Below are 16,269 nucleotides of genomic sequence, written 5' to 3' on the forward strand. Positions count from 1 at the left end.
ATACACAGAAGAATAAATATGAAAATGGCCTCTATCGTATATAGCTATAGCCAAGAACTTTCTATTCAGCAAGGGAATTTTGACTTGGCATTTCAAAGGTAATACTCACTTATTGTAGAGATACTCGTTCTTTCAGGGGAGTTGACGGCCTGCTTAGACACCCCCTCATTTCAAGTTGTGAGCAACTAATTCCATTATGTAAATTATTATTGAAAATACTGGTGAGCTACTTACATTTGTGGAAATTTAGAATCTTTCAAATTGGGAGTTCATCCATGTTCACAGCCATATTGGCACCATTTTTTTCTTACCTGATGGAGGATTATGCCTGTAATTCTCCATAAAGAAGTAAATGTGAATTTTGGTTTTGTGTCATTTGTTAAAGTCACTCAACCATTTTTCTACTTTGAATTGTTGGCATTTTAGAACATGTGAAAACAATACACATTAAACACTTGAAACTTGTTTAAACCCCAACAATGGTAAGCAATTACATTCATTATTAGATTTTGAGGTGATTAGATTATTAGATTTTGAGGTGATTAACTTATTAATCTGTATGCTTAAGTATTTTCTTAGGAATGGCTTAAGCAATCAAAACTTGACAAATAAAAATATCAAAGTATACTTGGCCTCTATCCTATACTCACAGATATCATAGATATCCTCATAGTTTCTCTGCAAAGTAAATAAAAACCCCTACCTTCACTTCACGCACACTCCATCATAAGAACAGGGAATAATGATAATTTTCTTGACTTAACAGAAATTGCCAGAGAAGATTCTAAATTACTGGCATGCCTAGAGCAAACATTACATCCAGGGAAACAGGAAGTTTAGTTAGTCATGTATTCTTCATACCTCTGTTCTTAGGTTGTGTAGGCTTTATTCAACTTAAATCAGATAGATTTCCCTTGAGAAAGGAGGGTTTACTAGAGAAGAAGATAAGATACCAAAGCGATAAAAGAAAATATATCTTGGAACCAGCTGACATTTCTATTACCTCCTGACTTCCAAATTCTTTTCTATGGTGAGTTCCAGACCATAGAGCATAGGTAGATGTAACGGCGTAAATGAATGCAGACAGAGTGTAAAAATATATATATAGCTTTAATGTAGAAATAGACTTACAGAACCACCGTTCCCGTGGAGACCAGGAAAGCAGAAGCAAGCGCTTGGAGCTTGCTCGCCAAATTTATAGGCAGACATTAGCCCGAGGCGAACACACCCCCTAAGGGGCGGGACTTATCCCTACAGGTAGATCACAGTTTAATAATTTGTGAAGCCCAAGGCAAGCCGAATAAACTGAAGTACTGTGACTCTCTCAGAGATGCTCCTTCATCTGGACTTCCTCCTCATTCTAAATGTTAGGAGTCTACAATCTTCCTGTTGTATGTATCTTTAATGTGTTCATCATCTCCACATCAATGGTGGCAGAAAGCATCTTCTGACATAACACAAGACAAACAATCCCCTCCGCATCTGTGTCTTTAGAGAAATAGAGAGCTGCTTTTATTTTAGTCTTCCTGGATTCATTACTCCATGACCCTTGTTTCCCATATCCCCAGCTCTATGCACCCTAGAACCAGCATCACCACTGCTCTATGGGCCCATATAGCTCTTGAGTGTCAGCTTGTCATGGTTTCTTCCTCTTAGTAGAACCTCACTTAGTCGTCACTCAAACACATGGACTGAACACAGAAGAGTTAATAATTTACAAATTATTAGTGATTTAAGAAAAGGATATTTATGAGAAATTCCATTGCAGAAAACCTAGAAAACTAAAAGGAGTGCTTCTCGCATGAGAGGGCAGATGAATGAACCCCATGTGTGAAACGTTAGAGGAAGACGGTAAAAGTTCCAAATATAAAAATATTACTTAGAGCAACCAAAGTGGAAACCAGAGTCCCTCAAAGGTCATTATTTCAATGTCATAAAAATAATTCCTCTGTACTATACCTAAATAAAAATCCATGAACCTCCCTTCTAAGACCATTTGTAGCCTCATAAAATTAATGCATAACGGAAATCTTCACATCTTACGCTTCGACTCCTTCTAGCATTTAATGTTTCTGGATTGGATTACATAGCCACTAATCTACTTATCATTCGCACTCTGCACTTTTCAGTAGTAAAGGGCATGATGCATAAAATCTGCCTGTTAATATACAGTAAGTGTGTAGTGCAGTTATGTTAACAATAAGAATACTGATTATTTTTTAAATTACACAAATAAAAACTAACTTTTCAGTATTATATCCTCCATGCATTTTCTTGACCATGTGAGACTTTTGATCAATGCTTGTTGAGTAAAAATAAATAATTCATGAGCAAAGAAGTCAAGATCAAGATGGGGTCACCCACTGAAACAGTCTACCTGAGCTAGTGGAAGCTCATCAACTCCAGCCAAGCAAGGAAAAAAACCCACAGAGGACAAAATTAGTCCCTCTGAATGGTGATGACAGTTGTATGGCTGGGCAGACTGTGGGGCCACTGGTAGTGGCATCAGTATTTATCGCCACTGCTTGTACTGGCTTTTTGGGAACTTCTTCTCTTTGGTTGGATACCTTGCTCAGTATAGATATAGTAGGGAGGGCCTTGGACTTTCCCGAAAGCAATGAGCCTTACCTTCTATGAGGAGTGGATGCAGGGTGGGATGGGGGAGGAAATGGGAGGAGGAGAGGGAGTGGGAACTGGGATTGGTATGTAAAATAAAAAAGATAGCTTGTTTTAATAAAAATAAAATAAAAATAAAGCTATAAATGAATAAATAAGTAAATATGCCTTAACTAGTATGTATTTTTCACAATTTGAGTAGAATGGGCAACTTTCTATATCACAAAAATTGAAACTATGGAGTTATGAGGATTATTTCTTTTCACATTTTCCATATTCATGTATGTTTCTTAGACATGCACATACAAGTAAATAAAAATAAAATACATTTCATAGATAGAGATTAGAGTAGCTCAAAATCATCAGTGATCGTTCAAGGCCAGCCTGGTCTACAAGAGCTAGTTCCGGGATGGGCACCAAAGCTACAGAGAAACCCTGTCTCGAAAAAAAACCAAAAAAAAAAAAAATCATTAGTGATCAGCAAGGTGCATGTTAATCAGTGCTGCTAAAATGTACTCCTGGTTTGTTTTTCTTTAGCAGAGAGACAGATCTTACATCAGCTACTGATTTACTTCATTGAAAAAGCAAAAAATAAAATCACTAGAAATAAGGAAGGGAAGAGAGGGAAGGAGAAAATAAGCAGGGAAAGATTTTTTTTTTAAAAAAAAAAGCATGATCCGTTCCTGCTCGCATTTTGATTGAGGTAACCCAGACCCAGAAAGACAATTATCAAATGTACTCACACATAAAGGAAAGAAAACAGCCCACAAATCACAATCCTAGAGAACCTAGACAATAATGAGGACCCTAAGAGAGACATAAATAGATTTAGTCTACAAGGGAAGTAGAAAAAGACAAGATCTCCTGAGTAAATTGGGAGCATGGGGACCTTGGGAGAAGGTAGAAGGGGAGGGAATTGGCAGGGAGGGGAACAGAGAAAAATGTAGAGCTCAATAAAAATGAAAAAAAAAGAAAAAAGAAAAGAAACAAAAAAGTAAAAACAAAACAAAGAAAGCTTGATGTGGGTTGAGATTCAAAAAAAAAAAAGGATTCCTTTTAAGATTTATTTTTATTTGTGTGTGTAAGTGTGTGTGTGGTGTGTATGTGTGCATGTGAGCATGTGGTAGGTATGCATGTTTGTGTATGTCTGTGTGTGCTGTGTGTGCATGTGTGAGCTTGTAATATATATGCATGGGTGTATGTGCATGTGTGGGTGTGTTTGCATGTTTGTGTGTGGGGTGGGTGGATGGGTGTGTGTGTGTCTCTGTGTGTGTGTGTGTGTGTCTGTATGTGTACATGTGAGCATGTGGTATGCGTGTATGGATGTTTGTGTGCATGTGTGAGTGTGTCTGTATGTGTGTGTGTGGTATGTGTGTATGGGTATAATGTGCATGTGTGTTTGTGTCTGTGTGACATAAATAAAGGTGTCCTTGGAGTTCAGAAGATTTCAGATGCCTTGAAGCTGGAGTTACAGGTGGTTGTAAGCCACTCACTGTGGGTGATAGGAAAAGAATTCAGATCCCCTGCAAGCGAGATACATTATCTGCTAAGCCACATCTCCAAGTCAAGAGAGACTTTTGCCAACATTAGTGATGCAGTTACTTTCACCTGTGAATTTCACTAGTAATATAAGGAATTTGGATTTTAAGATCCTGATGATTCTTTAAATTTCAGCTGTCAGAGCCAGTAATTTTAGACATTTAGTTTATAGAAACGATCATATGTAACCCAGTGGGTGTCCACTGAGTGCAAACAATCTCAGTGAGAATCCACTGAAGTGACCATAGGTATAGCAGCAGTTGCCTGGCTTACTTTAAATTGTGTTTTGATTTACCTGGAGCATTTCTGAATATTCAAGAAATGTTTCTGTTTCCTTGTATTTTTATAAAACAACTGTCAAGGTTTCCTGCCATGTTCTTAGTACATGTCTTAGAAAGATGGACCGTCTGCAGTTATCAAGGTCATCAACCAAGCTACTTTTATAATTCTATCATTGAACATACATTTATGGCACTAAAATATTAATTTTTTACAAATATGTACAGGTTATTGATTTATCTCACATTAGTATACAATATTGGAAATGTTTTTAAATAATTACTTAAAATTATAAACTCTACGTTCCTTCTTCAAGATATTGTGAACTATCAGTATTTGGAAGGAGAACAAGGCCTGAACTTAGGAATAGGAAGACATAGTAGTTCTATCTACTTATCATTCGTTTGTCTGTCCATCTATCTACCTTTCTACATGTATAATCAATCTATGTAACATTTCTCACCATCTGCCATCCTAATAGTTTATACTCTAATATATCTATTTCAGTTTTAGCAATTAAGTGTTGTTTAAACATAGACACTAATGCCAGTCACAAAGTTCTTTTGAGGGTAAAATTTTACAGTTATAAGGATAGCTACCATTGATTTCTTCCTTTTTCTTTTCTAATTAATGTAAAATGCGATTTTATGGATTTCTACATATTAACAATTATGTTACCAATTATACACTGTTCAATCAAAACTGCCTTAATAATACACACATTTGCCTGAAACATGTACCAAAACCATATGCCACCGTTAGCTTTAAACATATTTATTCATGTAATAATTAAGAATTTTAAGATGATGAGTTATCCTGGATTGACACTGAGAGTGATTTAAATCACTCACAAATGTCTTTATAATAAAGAAGCAGAAGGCCTGTAAGATAAATGTAGATAAAAAAATCTTCATGCTTGATGTTTTGAGTTCCCTCTGTGGACCCACAATGTTGAAAGGGAAGCACCCCTCTAAAGAGTTGTTTCCTGACCTACACAAGAGAGACTGAGAGATTGGAAGACAGAAAAACTTCAGCTAGAGCCAAGGACTGCCAACAGTACAAAAGGGGCAAGTCACCTTGGGAAGCTCTGAAGGAAACTCACCCCTTGGAAGAGAAAAGGGACAGATTCACCCTGGGATCTCTGGGGGGAATCTTAAACTCTATGATTTTGCCCAAATGATTTCTAAATTTTGTCTTTTTTTTTTTCTAGGACTACAGAATGCAGTTCTATTGTTACCCCCACTGTCTAAATCGCTATTCTATTGCTGTAAAAAGACCATGACCAAAGCAACTCTTACAAAAAAAAAAAAAGAGCATTTAGTTGAGGATTGCTTATAGCTGCAGAGGTTTACTCCATTATCACCTTGGTAGGAAGCATGGCAACATTCAGGCAGATATGGTTTTGGAGAAGTAGCTGGGAGTTACATCCAGTTCCATAGGCTACAGAAAGAAAGAGCTAGGCACTGGACCTGGCTGGGGGTTTTGAAATTTCATTTGGTACTAGGAAGCTGGGTATTCCTGTAATAGTCTGACCATGCTTCTTGTTGCAGAACATGGACTTTGGGACTCTGGATTAAGAAAGCAGTTTAATTTGTTTTGGAGGGGGGCTTAATGAGCCATATTAGTGGAAGCATGGAAGAGAGTGATGCTGGGAGCAATGTAGGCAATGATGGCCCTGTTCAAGATGTTGCAGAAGACAATACTAGTAAGTGGCCTAAAGAACATCCTTGTGATATTCTGGCTTTCTCCCTTGGTCCTAAAAATCTGTCTGAGGCTAAATTGAAGAGTTTTGGATGAATAACTTTGTCAGGAGAGATTGACTGGTATTGACTGTGTCATACCATTGTTAGTGGCCACTCTTATACATATCTAGAATGAAAAGGAGCAAGCTGAGCAAGTAAAAATGTAAAGTGTACACTTGGAGGAAATAGGGAGTATAAAGAAATATAATGAGCTGAGTCCAGTGCTCAAGAAGATAAAAAGTTTAAGGAAAAACCTGATGCTAAATAGAGTAAAAGGAGTGGTACTTCAGGGCAGGACCCCACTCCGTTAAGCTTCCAACTTGTGAAAAGAAGTTAAAGAAAAGTGAACAGGGATTAAAAACAGACATAGGCAGTAGAGGAAACCATAGAAAAGAGAAAGCTGATGAAAATGTATTTGAAAGAGGGGGCTTCATGGTTCTGGCTTTAGAGTCAAGGATACAAGACTGGGGATATGGAAACTAACGAAAGCTACTGAGGCCAGGTATGTGTCAGTGATGATCCTACATAGGGGTTCAGAGAGGCCACTTTGTGAAGCTGTGAAAGGGAAGCCTGGATTTTGTTAGAAACTTCAAGATATTGGAGATGCCAGAGTCTTGGGAGACTTGCCAAGAAAAGCTGCTAACAGGGAGTGGAACCAGCCCAAGAGAAAGAAGTGTGTTGTATTGTAGTCAAAAGAGCTGGAACAAGTTAGCAATCTGAAATGCATTTTGCCATCAGACATGGAGATGCAGAGTTTGGAGTTTGGCCAGCTGTTTTTCAGTCTTGTTTTAGTCCAGTATTTCCTTGCTATACTCTCTTTCTTCCCTTTTAGAGTGATAATTCACTTTTTGTGCCAGTGTATGTTGGAAATATGTAATCTGAATTTTTATTTTGATTTTATAAGGGGTTACAATTAAGAATGTCTAAAATCTCAGAAGAGACTTGAAATTTTAGTTTTGTTTGTTCATTTGTTGTTTTTGTTATGTTTTGTTCTTTAACATAATTTCTTAATTGAATCTTTGGGAATTTCACATCATTCACCCCAATTCTACCCACCTCTCAGTCTCTCCATGGTATAGAAGGTCCTTCTGTCTATGTGCTGATTTTATTGGTTAATGAATAAATAAAACTGGCTTGGGCTATATCTTGGAAGGAGGAAGGCAGAGTCAGGGAGAAGCCATGAATCCTCTGCCTGAGACTAACATGCTGAAACTTTGCTTGTAGGCCACGACCTCATGGTGATGCACAGATTAATAGAAATGGGTTAAATTAAGATGTAAGAGTTAGCCAATAATAAGCTAGAGCTAATGGGCTAAGCAGCAATTTAATTGCTATAGTTTCTGTCTAATTATTTCAGGTCTAAGCTACCCAAGTGTCTGGGAAGAACAAGCAACCTCCCTCCAACATCTTTGCATCCTCCCCTCACCCCTGCAGCATCTACCCAAAAGAAAATTTAAAAAAAAATCAAACAAAATAAGCAAATAAAAAATTCATAAGAAAAACAACAACAACAACAAAGACAAATAAAAAACTAAGAGCCTCTTTTCTCTTCCATCTTTTCTGCCTCACCAACACCTCTTCATTCGTACTGGCTCTGGGTAAGGGAGAACTAACCCTGATGGCATGGGCTGGCTCCACCCCTTCCCTGAGTAAGGTCTCCCAGTGGCCTGGACTGACCAGCTTAACTACCATCCATGCCCACAGCCATGCCTGGGGATGGTACACACTAACATCTACCCCATCTAGCACCTGTTGTGGCTCATAAAGGGACTCGTCCTATTGAATGATAACTTCCAGATCTTGATGCCTCTGGATCTCCATGACTTGTGGTAGCCACAGAATATTTGAAAGGAGTTTCTTTGAGGATCCAGTGATGATAGGGTACCAGAAACCAGAGGCCTTGAACCAGAATAATGACTCATTGCAAAGCAATGAACATTTGCAAGTAAGCTTATTGGACAAAAGGGTATACTGTGTTACATAGGCAGCTCCCAATACCATCAGGACAAACTGGACTTTTGAGCAGTGTTGAGACTAAAGCAGGCTATGGAGACTTTTGAAATTGTACTAAATGTGTTTTTGCATTAAGACATGGCTACTAGCCTGTGGGGTCCAATTAGTGGAATGTAGAGGAAGTGAGTCACTGGGGATGGGCTCTGGGACTTCAAAAGCCAGAGTTAACCCCAGAGTCTCACTCTCTCTCTTCCTGCTGCTTTTGGTTCTGGATGTACAACTCTCAGCTACTTCTCCAGCACCGTGCCTGCCTTCAAGCCACCATGCTCTCCACCATGATGACAATGAACTATTCCTCTGAAGCTCTAATCAAATCCCAATTAAATACTTTCCTTTATAAGAGTTGCCATGGATTTGGTATCTCTTCACAACAGTAGAACACTGACTTAGCCACTAATTTTGTTTATCTCATAAGTAGCAGGAGGAAAATCAGTAGGGAGGGATTGGATTGACATAATAACCAGGCTGTTGTTAGTGCAAATAATTTAAGTGTACTTTATGGTGCTGGAACATCATGTTTCCCAGGGAATCTTTTCCAATTCGCTCCAGTAAGACAGGACAAGAGCAGGGGGGAAAATGTCTGTTTAAATCCAGCTTGTGGAATCAGTGATTATGTCTAGGTTGCTTCCACAACCATATAGGCAGGATTTGTGCATAGGAGAATTTGTAGCTGGGGCAGATCAAAAAAGCCCAACCCAGCAAGGGTAATGACTCACAATAGCCAGTGTTTCCTCACCAACACTGGGGACGCTCCACTGAGTTTTCCTATTCTTCAGGAATTTCTTACACTCTGTATATTCACAAGACCATGGCATGGCACTTTCTCTGGCTTGTGAGTTTTATGCTGAGCTTTCTCCTCAGGAGGAACTTTCTTCAGTATAGAACAAAGATCCACAAAGTAAAGGCCAATTTTGTGTACTGTTATTATGAGACTGAGCAGAAATGCTAGCATTTTCTTCAGGATAAAACTTAAACATTTTGGTACAATACACATGTATTTTTCACAGTTTTCCAGGCTCTTGAGCACAAACCTATATAGGGAAGAAATACTATGAAAAGATTCCTTTAAGCCCTCTCTGAAATCTTTGTCTGGTATGGGGGAAAAAAAAAAAAACCTCATAAAGCGAGTAAACTAACATAGTAGCAGAATAGTGTGTAATAGGGGTCACATAGTTTAATCCTTGACTACACACACACACACACACACATACACACACACACACACACACACACACACATATGCTGGACAATAAATTTGCTCCTGATTTGTGATAAAATATCCAAGTGGTCAATGCTTGCATTCAACTCTCTTCCTCCTTGTTATTCAGAATCCAGGACCATAGTCCACAGACAAGAGTGACACAAAATCAACGTGGTTACTCTGAGTTTGGTCATCACAGATAAGCGACACACAGTCAGGAGGGTGTTCTGAGCTGCATCATCACAGATCAGTGACACACAGTCAGGAGGGTGCTCTGAGCTGCATCATCACAGACCAGTGACACACAGTCAGGAGGGTGTTCTGAGCTCAGTCATCACAGATCAGTGACACACAGTCAGGAGATTGTTCTGAGTTCCATCATCACAGATCAGTGACACACAGTCATAAGGTTGTCCTGAGCTGCATCATCACAGATCGGAGACACACAGTCAGGAGGGTGTTCTGAGCTCCATCATCACAGACCAGTGACGCACAGTCAGGAGGTTATTCTGTAATCTAGGTGTGTATGTGTGCATGTGTTTTGTACGTAAAAGATACTAAAGACACCAGCAAAGAAAATAATTTCCATTTCCACTCTTGCTTCCCTATTTCTATCTTAAAAGGCCTCTTATTACATTATGCTTTGTATTAATCATCTAAAACTGATATTAACCATCATGAACAAGCTATTTTATAGGAAGGACACTTTGTGCATGAATAAAACCCTTGTCTTTCCTCATGCCATGGGGGAATTATACTTATCTCACCATCTAGTGGAATATTATAGCACAGCACGGACTTCACAAAAATAGATGCACAACTTTCTTTGTCCAATAGCAAGAAGTATGTTTTAACATCATATTTCCCAAATTTGTATAAAATCTGACATATTCATTTAATTTTTTCCCTCAGGATTTAGTTCATAACTTTAGAATTCTTATCAATTTCCTTACTACAAATATTTATAATACCTGCTAATTCTTGATTTATAAAGAGAGTCTTTGAGGCTTTCCTTTCTATTCTCAAGGCAGTGACTGTGAATTTCAGGGCACCCCATGCCTGTTTGCTTAACGCTCTTATCCCACTTAAATTTCTTTAAGCATCATTTTGTCCCATATTTTGTAAGCTTCCAATGACTCTGCCTCTCAAAAGTAAAGTGCTGGTGTTTTCATTTCAAGATCAAAAGGAATATATTATCCAGCAGTGATGAATGAGAATCTATGATAGGTTTATCCAATAGCAGAGTCTTTGTCTCAAACCACAACCAAGTTCATAGTCATTGAGAGAACATTTCTCTAAAACAGCGACAGTGTATGATAGGGCCTCTCTTGGGTATATTCCCAAGAGTGGTATTGCTGGATCCAGGGGTAGGTTGATCCCGAATTTCCTGAGAAACCGAAGCACTGCTTTCCAGAGTGGTTGCACAAGTTTGCATTCCCACCAGCAATGGGTGAGTGTACCCCTTTCTCCACAACCTCTCCAGCAAAGGCTATCATTGGTGTTTTTTATTTTAGCCATTCTGACAGGTGTAAGGTGGTATCTTAAAGTTGTCTTGATTTGCATTTCCCTGATCGCTAAGGAAGTTGAGCATGACCTTAAGTGTCTTTTGGCCATTTGAAGTTCTTCTGTTGAGAATTCTCTGTTCAGATCAGTGCCCCATTTTATAATTGGGTTGATTAGCCTTTTACGGTCTAGTTTCTTGAGTTCTTTATATATTTTGGAGATCAAACCTTTGTCAGTTGCAGGGTTGGTGAAGATCTTCTCCCAGTCAGTGGGTTGTCTTTTTGTCTTAGTGACAGTGTCCTTTGCTTTACAGAAGCTTCTCAGCCTCAGGAAGTCCCATTTATTCAATGATGCCCTTAGTGTCTGTGCTGCTGGGGTTATACATAGGAAGTGGTCTCCTGTGCCCATGTGCTGTAGAGTACTTCCCACTTTCTCTTCTATCAGGTTCAGTGTGTTCAGACTGATATTGAGGTCTTTAATCCATTTGGATTTGAGTTTTGTGCATGGTGATAGATATGGATCTATTTTCATTCTTCTACAGATTGACATCCAGTTTTGCCAGCACCATTTGTTGAAGATGCTCTCTTTTTTCCATTGTATACTTTTAGCTCCTTTATCGAAGATCAGGTGTTCATAGGTTTGTGGGTTAATGTCAGGGTCTTCTATTCGATTCCATTGGTCGACTTCTCTGTTTTTATGCCAATACCAAGCTGTTTTCAATACTGTAGCTCTGTAGTAGAGTTTGAAGTCAGGGATGGTAATGCCTCCAGACGCTCCTTTGTTGTATAAGATTGTTTTGGCTATCCTGGGTTTTTTGTTTTTCCATATAAAGTTGATTATTGTCTTCTCCAGATCTGTGAAGAATTTTGATGGGAGTTTGATGGGGATTGCATTGAATCTATTGATTGCTTTTGGTAGAATTGCCATTTTTACTATGTTGATTCACTTCCCTCCAATCAGCCCTTGGGGAAACTGTTTAAACTCCCAGTTCTATGTGAAAATGGAGAATCACCTCTGTTTTTCAATCCTTCCTGTCTCATACTAACTTCCTCGCTGTTTTCCGCCCTTCAATTCTCTCTTCTCTTGAAATGTTTTGTGCTGTTGTCTAGCTCCTCTGGGATCCTTCAGACTAGGCCCATTCTTTATCTTTATATAACCCCCATTGCTATGGAATCTCTATCTCCAGTGCTACCAGGTAGGCCCTGAACCTCCTGCTCCTATAGGCCTCCTGACCTCACCATCACAAACTCTTCTGCCTGAGTTGCCACTGGTAGGACAATGAGAAGGGGACAGCCACACCCGAAGGCAACAGAGGAGAAGATCAGCAAGAGGCGTGTTAACTCTTGGATGGTGTTTGCTCGTGCAGACAATATAACAGCACAAACAACTCAAAGAGAATACGGTCATGGTTCAAGAGAACAAAAGTCAAAAGCTGAATGACTTGAGGAAGTTAATTTAAGATGTAAAAATAGAATATGACAAAGAGCATTACTAAAAAACTCAAATTAAAATGGTGCTGAAAATTAAATACCAAATAGGCCACGTTAAGATCTTAGTGGAAAATGTCAAACAGAATAAAGCATATGAAAATCTCTCTCAACTCTCTGTCTTTCTCTCTGTCTGTCTGTCTCTCTCTGTCTCTCTCTGTCTGTTTCTGTCTCTGTTTCTCTCTCTCTCTCTCTCTCTCTCTCTCTCTCTCTCTCTCTCTCTCTGTGTGTGTGTGTGTGTGTCTCCTAAGTCTAAGGGAAGGAAGGCTGTCTGCACAGGCACGGGCAGTCTATAGAACACGAAAATTACAGGACCAGAAAAGAAACTTTCCATGACGTATAATGTTTACCCTTTTCATGGTTTTATGTGCCTCTCCATAAGTACAGATGTTGGAGAATTGTTCCCTAGAGCAGCAGTCTAGGGACCTGGGGGCCTGAGAGTATGGTCCATGTACTGATGCTCTGCTTCATGAGTGTTGCTTGGCAGTTAGAAAAGAATTGAAGCTGTAATATCTTTTGTACTCTACTGTTTTTTGGTCCCTCCCTTCCTCCTTCCCTCCCTCCTCTCTTCCTTCCTCCCTTCCTCCTTCCCTCCCTCCTCTCTTCCTCCCTCCCTTCCTCCTTCCCTCCCTCCTCTCTTCCTCCCTCCCTTCTTCTTTCTTTCTTTTCTCCTCTCTTTCTTCCTTATTTCCACAAGGGGATTTCACAGCATGGAAATTCTGGAGAGATGTTATATTCTACAAACAGGTTCTTGAAACTCTGATCTACAAACTTTCTTTCTGATGTGAATGTTTCTTCCAGTGAAATTTTACAGCATCATTAAATGAGTCAAAGTCTCAGTTTCTGCAAATCATGCATAGAAATTTTAAGATGTGAATGGGCACAGTCAGATATGGGTGTAAATTTTCACTCCCCCACTCCAAAAAAAAAATAAGGCAAAGGAAAAAGAGAGTTCTTAAATTCCTACATATGCCAGTCGACCATGGTGTACGGAAACTTAGGAGAGGTGACCTTGCCTACCTAAGAAATGCTTTTATTTTTAATATTTCTTTGAAATAGTGTACCAACTCAGAGGTATTGTGGCCTAATTTGAGATAAGATAAAAAATAATTGGTTTGCAGTCATTACATTCCCTCTAGAAAAATAGCCACGCCAGATCTCTGTGATAGAGAAAATAGAAATCTCAAAGGCATTGCAGTCAGAGCACATCTTCAGAGCTGAACGAGGGCTGTAGGGCAGGCTTTCCACAGATGGACCTGTTTGGGTGGGAGACCTATTAGTCTCTCACATATAGGATGTCTGATTTTAAACTGGTTTCAAATAACGTCTCCAATAAGCTGCCAATTACCGTCCAGCCATGGCCAAGTCCAAGAACCACACCACACACAACCAGTCCCGGAAATGGCACAGAAACGGCATCAAGAACCCCGGTCACAAAGATACGAATCTCTCAAGGGGGTTGACCCCAAGTTCCTGAGGAACATGCGCTTTGCCAAGAAGCACAACAAGAAAGGCCTGAAGAAGATGCAGGCAAATAATGCAAAGGCCATGAGCGCACGTGCGGAGGCCATCAAGGCCCTGGTGAAGCCCCAGGTGGTGAAGCCCGAGGTACCAAAGGGCCCCACCCGCAAACTCACCCGTCTGGCTTTAATTGCTCACCTCAAGCTTGGGAAGTGGATTAGAACCTACATGGCCAGGGATTGTAGGCTCCAAAAAACAAAGCCCAAGGTTCAAGCCAAGGCAGAGGCCACAGCTGCAGCTCAGGCTCCCAAAGGTGCCCAGGCCCCTGTGAAGGCCCCATAAAAAAGGTCGCAGTCTGCCAGTGTGAAGACAGATAGACTGGTGTGAACACCTACACAGTATTTACAGATGTTCAGGACCTTATGCTGTTTTTACAAATAAACTTGAGGCAAGTTCTGTTAAAAAAAAAAAATCATACTTGAAGAAACAACTAAGTGAACACACAGAAATGAATGTGTTCTAGCTTAGGCAGTTTTATTTTATCCTCAGTTTCAAATGTCACGTGAGAAATGGCTGTTGAGCCTTGTAGAACCTCCACGCGAATGAACTGGTGTTTAATGGGGTGTCAGAAACGGCCACCGAGATAATTTCCGTCTGGAACTGCCAGATATGTTAGCATTTCATATCACCTCACTTAAGCCCTGCCACCAGCAATTCAAAGGACATCAGCTGCAGGGAGAAGTGACTTATTTCCTTAGCTGGCGAGTTCTTCAGAATGTGAGAAAAATGTGGTGCAGCTTTTGAAGTGAGGTGAGAGAAAATGGACAGGGCCAGAGAGGCACCTACAGAATAACACTGAGTTTTTAGTTGGTTTCCTGTTGTTTGAGACATGGTCTCACTATGTATCACAAGTTGCTCTGCAAATCAAAGCCTCCTTCCCCAGCTTCCTTATTGATAGGATTACAAGGCTTGGGTCTTCATGCCTGACTTCAAAAGTATTTTTGGAGAATAAGGCCATTTTAATTATAATCCAAAATATATTTTAAATTAATACCCCTTTCCTAGTATAAAAATGAACTATATTTTTGACAGGTATATACTCATATTTGTGTGTATCATGTGTTTTATATATACAGTATATGTGTATATATGTTGTTATATATGTATAGATGGTAGTGGTTGAGTGTGCGTATGTTTGTGGTGCATGTATATTTGTGGCATGTGTGTGATGTGTGCGTATGGTGTATATATGAGTATGGTGTTTATACATTTGTGTGCATATATGTTTGTGTGTGTGCTATGTGTGTTTGAACTATATGTGTGAGTATATATGTGTGTATGATATATATATATATATATATATATGCTTTGTATGCTTTTGTCTGTCAACTTGATATGTGTGACAGGTGTAGGTGTGTACAGATATGCTTGTGGTATGTGTGGGGTTGTTTGGGGGGGACTGAGTCTATGTATGTGTGTTTTTTTTCTTTCTCTTTGTGTGTGTGTGTGTCTGTGTGTGTGTGTATTTGCTTGTACTACCCAGTGTGAAAATGATGCTGCTTAGGGAACCACCATATGAGTGATTCACTTTGATATAAAGTGCAAATAAAATGGCATTTAAAAAATTATTCAATGCATTATCTTGAACTTTCTCCTCATAATTTTACAGTGTGGAAACATGGCTTTAAATAACTGTCTTTTCTTGACTCTGCAAGATCACAGAGCAGTGAGGAAGCATGCCTTCCCCACAGAAGCATGGGACTCCAGCAACTGACTGCAAGGAAATGCAGAGGGCAGCTGGGTTCACAGGCAGCAGTGTCCTGGATATGGGAAAGATGTCCAAAACATAGAGAGTGAACGAAAGTGAGGTGGAAGCCATGAGCAGGTCTTCAGGAAACTGAAAATCAGGGTATGGTGCCCATGCTTCTACAACACAAGGCTCAGTACCCAAGTGCACTTCCGTTGTCAGTGCTGGTCACAGCCAGTTCTGTAGCCCCTGTGTTTCTTCTTCCATCAGCTCTGAGCTGAGTTCCATGGCAGTCAGTACCATTCTTCTTAAAGGAATAATCACATTAAAGTTAGAAGTGCTCAGACAAAGCTTGGTGAATTGGTCTGCCCACATCCTTTCCAGTTTGTGTTTATTGGCCTATTGTTTTGTCTGGGAGTTCTACTTTGCCATCACTAACCTTTGTTCCTTCCAGCTTTGCTTTCTCCCTACAGGCCTACTGTGGTTTTAGAATTAATGTCAGGGTCAGGTCGGTCTTCATGGCTCCATTCCTAGCTCATAATTCGGAACGTGTGAATCCCCAGAATACATTACATCTCCTGTGTCACCTGCTCTGCTTTTCCCTGTTCGTTAATGGCTTGCACACAGATAAGAGGGCTTCATTAGTTGCTGTTTGTATATTCCTAAATACAACAGTATAGC

The 16,269-nt window shown here is 39.7% G+C and overlaps 1 protein-coding gene and 1 pseudogene across 4 annotated transcripts in view; both read left to right on the forward strand.

The window, feature by feature from the left end:
• Luzp2 (leucine zipper protein 2) overlaps positions 1-16,269 on the forward strand; it is a 404,363-nt gene that overhangs the window by 227,927 nt on the left and 160,167 nt on the right. The gene's annotated exons all lie outside the window — the stretch shown is intronic.
• LOC121450574 lies at positions 13,738-14,204 on the forward strand (annotated as a pseudogene).

Source organism: Microtus oregoni, unplaced genomic scaffold, assembly GCF_018167655.1.
Source record: "Microtus oregoni isolate MIOR12 unplaced genomic scaffold, Mior012 000000F_ref0000247, whole genome shotgun sequence".
Classification (NCBI taxonomy): Eukaryota; Metazoa; Chordata; class Mammalia; order Rodentia; family Cricetidae; genus Microtus; species Microtus oregoni.